Here is an 8,879-nt window from a genome sequence, read left to right as displayed (position 1 = left end):
ATTTACAAGGCTGTTGCCTGGATTGGGAAGCATGCCTTATGAAAACAGGTTGAGTGAACTTGGCCTCCTTGGAGCGACGGAGGATGAGAGGTGAGGTGTTAGGAGATGATCGTACCAACACTCGTACATCAGGGAGACCCTCAAATGGTAGATCACTGGTTCCAACAGTACCATAATCACATTACAATCTTACCAGAGCCCAAGAAGAGCAGAGGGAGATGCCTCAATGACTTTCATCCTTTAGCACTCACATCTACTTTGATAAAATGCTTTGTGAGGGTGGTCATAGCTAGAACTAATCGTCATCTGAGCAAGGAACTGGACCTGCTGCAATTTGTCTCTTGCCACAAGAAGTCTGCAGCAGATGTAATTTCACTGGCTCTCCACTGAGGTTTAGAGTGTAGGGGGGATGTCACAAAGTCAGAGAGCACTATAGCATAGAAACAGGCACCTCAGCCCATCTAGTCCATGCTGAACTGTTATTCTGCTTAGTTCCATCGACCTGCACCTGAATCATTGCTCTCTATACCATTCCCATCTATATACCTATCCAAATGTCTTTTAAATGTTGCAATCAAACCCACATCCACCACTTCTGCTGGCAGCTCATTCCACACTCTCACCACCCTCTGAGTGAAGAACTTCCCCCCAGCTTCCCCTTAAATATTTCACTTTTAATATGTCTTTGAAACAATCCACTAAACCTGCAGCCATCATCATTCCAATGTGATAGTAACTAGCCTAAATGATTATAGCCCAATGGCATTGACTTCAAAAATCATGAAGTGCTTTGCACAACTGGTAAAGGCATTAAATCCCACCTTCTAGTTCTATTGGATCCTTTCCAGTTCACCTACCGCTCAAATGGGTCCAATGATGATGCCATAGCTTTGGCCATCCACTTTGTCATTACCCACCAGAATATTTTTCTTCAACTTCAGCTTGACAGTTAACACAGTCATCCCACAGAGCCTGGTGAGTAAACTGTCCTCATTGGAACTCAACACCCCTCTTTGTAACTGCATCTTGTTCTTGGTGGGAAGACCCTAGTTAGTCTAAGTTGGCAGCAATACATATACCATTTGACTGAGCATTCTTTCTTTGCTTATATAATTCATTACAGGTTATATGTAATATGTAATAGTACTTCAATGGTATAAGTCATCACACTGTCACGGCACGTGCATGCTCCTCGCTTAAAGCAGAAAGAGTTATCACCCAGCTCTGTGTTTTCTTTTAATTAATTAACATAACAACTAGGAGTTTACTGTTTATGCGACATGCATTTTTGAATTATATTTATTAACTTATCTATGGTAATTACTATTGTATATGCAGTGTGTGATGTATGTTTTGTGAGTGCACATTGGTTCAGAAGAATATTGTTTTGTTGTATATACATACGTCCAAGTCAGATGATAATAAACTTGAACTTTCACCCTTAGCCTGGTTAGTCTAGTTCTAGCCTCACCCAATCTCAGTGGAAAAAGCCTGCTTGCATTTACCATGTTAAAAAAATGAAATCGAAGCATTAGAAAGAGGTGTAATAGGATTGAATCATTGTGGGTAGAGCTAAGGAACTGCAAGGGTAAAAAGACCCTGATGGGAGTTATATACAGCCTTCCCTGAACAGGAGATAGAAAATGCATGCCAAAAGGGCAAAGTTACAATAGTCATGGGGGATTTCAATATGCAGATAGATTGGGAACATCATGTGAGAGCTGGATCCAAAGAGAGGGAATTTCTAGAATGCCTTTGACATGGCTTTTTAGAGCAGCTCGTGGTTGAGCACACTAGGGGATCAACTATTCTGGATTGGGTGCTATGCAATGAACTGGAATTGATTAGAGAGCTTAATGTAGAAGAAATCTTAGAGTCAAGTGATTATATGATATCTTGTTGCAAAGCTTGCAAACGATAAGAAGATAGTTGGAAGGGCATGTAGTTTTGAGGAAGCACAGAGGTTACAGAAGGACTTGGATTAGGAGAATGGGTAAAGAAATGGCAGATGGAATACAGTGTCAGAATATGTATGGTCATGTGCTTTGTTAGAAGAAATAAAAGGGTAGATTATTTCAAAATGGAGAGAAAATTCAAAACTCGAAGGCACAAAGGGATTTGGGAGTCCTTGTGCAGGATTCCCTAAAGTTAAATTTGCAGGTTGAATCTGTGGTGAGGAAGGCAAATACAATGGCAGCATATTACAAGGATAACTAGAGGAATAGAACATAAAAGCAAGGATGTAATGTTAGAGGCATTATAAAGCACTAGTGAGACCACAGTTGGAGTATTGTTCGCCACCTGCTGGGCACTTAAGGTGTTACACACCCACGACACATTGGGTTCCGTCCCCTCTCTCCCACTCATGTTTTGGTTCCATCTGCTATTCACCTCACCCATTCTCTACTTCACTTATCAGAGTCCAGCAGCCATCTTCAACCTTCACCCTTTCCTTCCTTCTTTGTTCCATCTGCCTCTCTTTTTTTTCCTCTTCTGTCTGTTTCCATTTCTCATTTGCCTGCCACCATCTCCCATCTGCACTCCCCTCCTCCTTCCTACCTGGCACAACCTGTCTCTCATTTTCCCACTGTTCAGGGCATTTACAAAGACAGGTTTGTAAAAAGGGTCCAAAGGATCATTGGGGACATGAGCCACCCCAACCACAAACTGTTCTAGCTGCTACCATCCAGGAAATGGTACTGCAGCACAGAAGCCAGGACCAACAGGCTCTGGGACAATTTCTTCAACCAGGCCATCAGACTGATTAATTCATGCTGATACAATTGTACTTCTATGTTAAATTGACTGTCCTGTTGTACATATTATTTATTATAAATTACTATAAATTGACATTGCATGTTTAGACAAAGACATAACATAAAGATTTTTGCTCATCTATATAAAGGATATAAGAAATAAAGTCAATGCACTTCAACCCCTTCTCGGTTTCTCTGTCCACAGATTACCAATCCTATCACTTACCTCTTCACTCACTCCTAATGAACGGCTTCAATCCAAAACATCACAATTCCTTTCCCCTCAAAGACGCTGTTCAACCTGCTGAGTTCTTCCAGCTCACTCCTTTATTGCTCTCTTTAACATCTGTAATTTCCTCAATCTTCTCATCTAGCATGCTACCCACTATGGTTGTGAGTGTCGCCATCTTCATGACTAATCTACACTGATCACTAACCTTCGTGTGTCCTCATGACAGATTCAGCAATGCTTCCTTCCTTGTGGGGCCAAAAACATACACAATCACAATTAACAGTTGGGTGTTCATGATAATAGGTAAGTATGTCAAATGATTTTCTTTATTCAAGAAGCTGTGGGAATCAGAATCTCTAAGTTTTTCAAGAAGGCCTGAAAAGGTCAACTACCTTTATTGTATTCAAGATTAAGTTATGTTTAAAACTCTACTGACAGACAGGTCGACAATAACATCTGTTTTAGTCTCTGAAAACATGAAACCAATTAGCACAAAAGCTATTTGAACTCTTTAGAACCCAACAGGACTCACTTTTGTGCAGTGAAGCCTGCTGTGTTTATTCATTGTTCTCTGTACAATAATTACCAGCCAAGGACTGGAATAACTCCGTGTCAGATTAAAAGGCAGGCAGCTCGGACATTGTGACAAAATATACATGGTGTATAATTAATGACTAAATAGAGGATAACACACAGATATGGACTTATTTATAGACAGTTAATTCAGTGCTCCTCTCCTCATCTCCACACACACTGACAACCTGGCCATTTCCCTTTCTCTGGCCCAGGGCACTAAGAGCAGCCAATCAAGCTGAGCATGAGAACATAGGATACAGGAGTAGGAGCAGATCACTGAAGCCTACTCTACCAGGCAAGAAGTGCAGCTGACCACAGTGGATCAGTGAAGTGCGTGAACCGTTGCAACAACTCATATTTTAGATGAAAAGGTTTGGCAATTTCATTAAAACTTTAAATAATAGAGTAACTATTCCTTGAGTGGTTAACACAGCTCAGTCCATCATAGAACCAGATAGCATCTACAGGAGAGACTGCAGTATCCATCAAAAAGGACCCACACTCTTTGGGTCATGCCCTCTTCTCACTGCTGCCATTAGGCAGGGGGTCCAGAAGCCTGAAGTCCCACACCACCAGGTTCAAGAACAGCTATTTCCCTACAACCATTAGATTTTTAAATAGACATGCAAAACCCAAACATAAACCACAACTCACAATGGAACACCATGGACTTCCCAGTCCATCACCACCATTGAATACATCTGCAAGGAATATTGTCATGGGAAAGCAGCATCGATCATCAACAACCTCCACCATTTGGGCCATGCTCTCTTCTTGGAAGGTTCAGGAGCCTTAGGACCCACACTACCAGGTTCAGGAACAGTTATTACCCCTCAACCATTAGACTCCTGAACCAGAGGGGAATAACTTCACTCTCCCCACTACTGAGCTGATTTCACAACCTACGGGCTCACTTTCAAAGATTCTATCACTCAAGTTCTCAATATTATTTATTAAATATTACTTTGTTTTTGGTGTTTGTACATACTGTGAATACCCACAAGAAAATGAATGTATATGGTGACATATATGTGCTTTGATAACAAATTTACTTTGAACTTTCACTTGTCTCTGACTGGCCCTTACTTTAGTGCAGTCTTTTTTCTCTCTCCTCAATACATTGTATAATTTTTATTGCTTGTTGTCTGTGCCTGTGATGCTGCTGCAAGCACGACTTTCACTGTACCTGTAACTTCACCATACTTGTGCACATAACAATAAATTAAACCGATCTTGAGTAACTGATTACTAGTTAACAACTCAATATGCTGATCTCTCCATTTAATGATTAATCTGTCACCCAGTGCCATTCACTGTTGATGCTGCCTGCCAAACACATGGCCTTTGAAACTGATGAAGTTATTCTGGTCTTTAGCTTATTGCATCATAGAAGATTAAATACTGTTTCCCCTTTAGTTAAATAGCTTTGGGATTCACATACACTCAAAGGGCTCAGCCAAGTTCAGCTTACAAATGTCGAACACCTTTTTGCTACGTCCCATTACAAACAACAATTAACTCAGAGTGGGTCAGTCATAAGCATATTTATTTTACTTGCTGCAAGGGAAGAATAGCATTGCACGAGAGCCTGAGATAGTTTCAAAAAACAGACAACATACTCACTCCTTTATACACAAGTGTGATCATAGTTCAAGAACAGGATGCATTCTGTTTGCTTATTCAAAGTATTTGGCATTCTTCCAGTAACCAAATCCACTTGTCTTTCTGTAGTTTGTCATATATTCAGGGTCTATCTGCATAATTTTGCAACAAAGCACTCTGGTACAATACGGGCTCCATATTGTTACTATTCATAGAACGTTAAATACTGTTTCCCCTTTAGTTAAAGAGCTTTGGGATTCATATACAATCAAAGGGCTCAGCTAAATTCAGTTTAACAATGCTGAATAAGAATAACTTTGATTAATGCAAAACTGTGTTGTGATTTGTTGCCACAGTTCTTCAGTATTCCTGGCATCAGTTCACTGAGATACACATAGAGACAGTGGCCCTATCATCTCCCAAGTCCTGGGGTTGTCTCCAATTGAAAAGGTGCAGCTTTAAAAATTCTTTCTTTCCCCTATAATATTTAGTTATTTTTCCAATATCAAGGGTGATTCCAGAACCTTTCAGTTTACAGCATTTGGATTTGCCAATGATTAACATTTAACTAACACCCACCCCGCTTCCTGAACCTCCCTGAATTGACACCCTCCACAGCATTTGCAGAGCCCAGAGAGAATAGAAGGAATGGGAAGAGCACTTTCTCTGCTGAAGTCAACAGCTGGGCTGGAGATATAGCCATTACTTGATGTTAATGAACCAGCTATAACTGATATTAATCCTTTCATCTTTGGGGATCAGGGCCAAAGGAAGAATACCCAGCTTCAGACAGGCTCTACTCAGTCTATTGGCCCTTCACTTCTGCACTGGTTATCTCTAATCTTGTATTCATTCATCAACTGACAGATGGAGTATTAGGTGTTGAGACAATGTACCTATAATAAATTTAGTAAATAAATAAAGAGAAATACGAAGTTATTCATTTTGGCAGGAAGAATTATTTGTTTGTAAATATCTCTAGAGAGCCATTAACTATCCCACAGTTTCAGAATGAAAAACATTGATTGTTCCATTAATGGAAGCACAGTCAGCATAGAAAATTGATCAGGGTAGGAATATCAAATACTGTAGTTTAAGGTGAAAGGAGAAAATTTAAAGATTTGTGAGGCAATTTTTTTAAACATGGAGTAGCAGGTGCCTGGAACACATTGCAGTGCTAACAATGTTCTGACCTCTTATTGGCACAGTTTGTTTTGTATTGAGTTTGTTTGTATGAATATCATTTTTGTATACAAGCTGCTTTTATATCATTTCATGCAGATTTTAAAAAATACTTTTTATTTGTTTTTTTCCTATAAACAAAAAAAAATACAACACATCCACAAAAACCACGACCATAACAAGATCAAATTAAATATTGAGCAGCAAAAAGGAGAATAATATAAAGGCAAAAGTAAACATACACAGCAAAAAAACCTCAGTCCTCACTCCGTAAGAAATTCCATATCCTTTTAAAGATGTCCCCTCTGTCCTCATTATATAGTCTCTCCAAATGTAAAGTATTTGCCAGTTTTCTCAGCCACAGATCGTACATAGGCACAGAGTCCATTTTCCACATTTGCAAGATTAACTTCTTAGCAATCACCATTCCAAACAATATAACCATTTTTTCATACTTATTGGCTGAAGATAGGCAACTTGTTGCTCCAAGGATGGCTATGAGCAGGTCTGGTTCCCACCGCTTCCCATAAGCCTCAGTGAAACAGTGAAAAATATTTTTCCAGTATGCATAAAACTTACAACATGACCAGAATGAATGTGACAAGTTACTGTTCTCAGATTTACATCTATTACAAACTGGTGAAACATCAGGATAGAAGCTGTGCACTTTTCTTTGGAATAATGGAGTCTATGTATTGTTTTAAACTGTTTAAGTCTGTGTCTGATGTTGACCGAACAATCAGGTGTACACTTTAAGCACTCATCCCAGACCTCCTCTGTCAGTTCTATACCCAATTCATCCACCCATGCCTGTTTAAGACCTGCAGTATTCACCCAAGCTCCATTATGTAGGAACTGATAAAAATAAGATATGGCACTACGAGTAACCGGATCAAATTTATTTATTGCCTCCAGGGACTCATGTTTGTCTAAAACTTAAAAATTAGGTATATATTTCCTAACATAATCTTGAATTTGTAAATATCTAAAAAAACTAGATGCAGGAATATTGTAAACTGCTTGTAACTGTGCAAATGAGGCAAAGTTTCCATTAATATATAGGTTAAGCAAACAGATGCCACTCTGTTTCCAGGACAAAAAGACAGAATCATTCAGGCCAGGCAAAAAGGAATGATTGTCACAAATCGGATTGTACTGCCACAATTTCTTCATCTTTTCCAGTCAATTCCATGTTTTATTCCTCTGTCATATTTTAAGCAATTGGATTCAATTATTATACCTTTTATTTGGAATTATAAAGCCATTAGGATTACTAAGAAACACTTGTCAAAGCCCAAGGAAGCAGGAGGTTTTGCCCTACCAGATGTTAAAATGTATTGCTGGGCTGCCATTCTTGCATGGTGGAAAAAAGGCCCACCCTCTACCTCAGACTCGTGCCCAGCATGGTTACTCATAGAGCAAGTGCTTTGTAAGAAGACTTCCTTACCAGCTCTCCTTAATAGCCCCACGGCAGTTAATAAGTCACATTTTAGTAACAGCTTTGTGGTTGACAGCACTATAAGAATTTGGAAGCAGATTCAACTACACATTAAGGCCCCAAAAACTTAAATTGACACTCCGATTTATGCACAGAGTTTTTGATTTGATTTAAAGCGCACAGTGGAAAGACATCTCCATCCTCTCTTCATTTGCCCATGAACAGCATTATCTGTAAGTCTTCATTTTTTGATAATATTGGTAAACATTTAGGGTTTTATATATAAATATATCTATACTTTGAAGGAAATATTATGTTTATCATTCATTGTTATGAAGCTATAGTTGCACCACAGTGTACTCCATTTACACATCATAGTTCTGGAGTGTTGCATATGTGTATTAGCCTTGATAATATGGATTCCAAGAATAATCGCTAGTATATTCAGGCGGGCAGTAATTCTGTATTGAATTTAATATGTATTTTACTTAACTTGCTGCAGTTTCATGAATAAAATCTTGTTAAAAACCCTGAAGGAAGCTTCCATCTTGGGTGATTTTTGAGAAGGTGTTTAACTCACTGTATATCTGCACTAAAAAAGGCAATGGTGTGGAAAGATACTCATCTTCAAAGGCATTGCCCCTGGACTGGAGATGTGTCTGAACAGTGTAGAAGCAATCAAGATTTAAAAGGCAGAGCTTTCGCAGCAGTTTCACTGAGTTGGGCAGCAACCAATCAACGAGAGAGATTAATTAGAAAAAGTTAATAAAAATATGGCAAATGCAAGCAGAGCAGCCATTCTTTTGAGTGTGCCAGTGTATAGAGTGGCTTTGGCTCATCAGGCTAAGGCAAGATTGGCCTTGGGCTGGTAACTTTCTGTCTTTTTGTTCTTATTTACCAGATAAACACATGTGCACCGAGCAGCAGCTCCTGCGAGAATGTATAAGGAACTGGAGCTGCAGCTCGATGACCTTCAACTCATTACAGGGAGGCAGTCACCCCTAGGTAGCAGGAGACAGATAACTGGGTGACTGTCAGAAGGAGCGCAAATGCACAACCAGTCCATTTCCCCTCAATAATAAGTATTCAACTT

This window comes from Hypanus sabinus, chromosome 28, assembly GCF_030144855.1.
Source record: "Hypanus sabinus isolate sHypSab1 chromosome 28, sHypSab1.hap1, whole genome shotgun sequence".
Lineage (NCBI taxonomy): Eukaryota > Metazoa > Chordata > Chondrichthyes > Myliobatiformes > Dasyatidae > Hypanus > Hypanus sabinus.
This window is presented reverse-complemented; position numbering follows the sequence as displayed.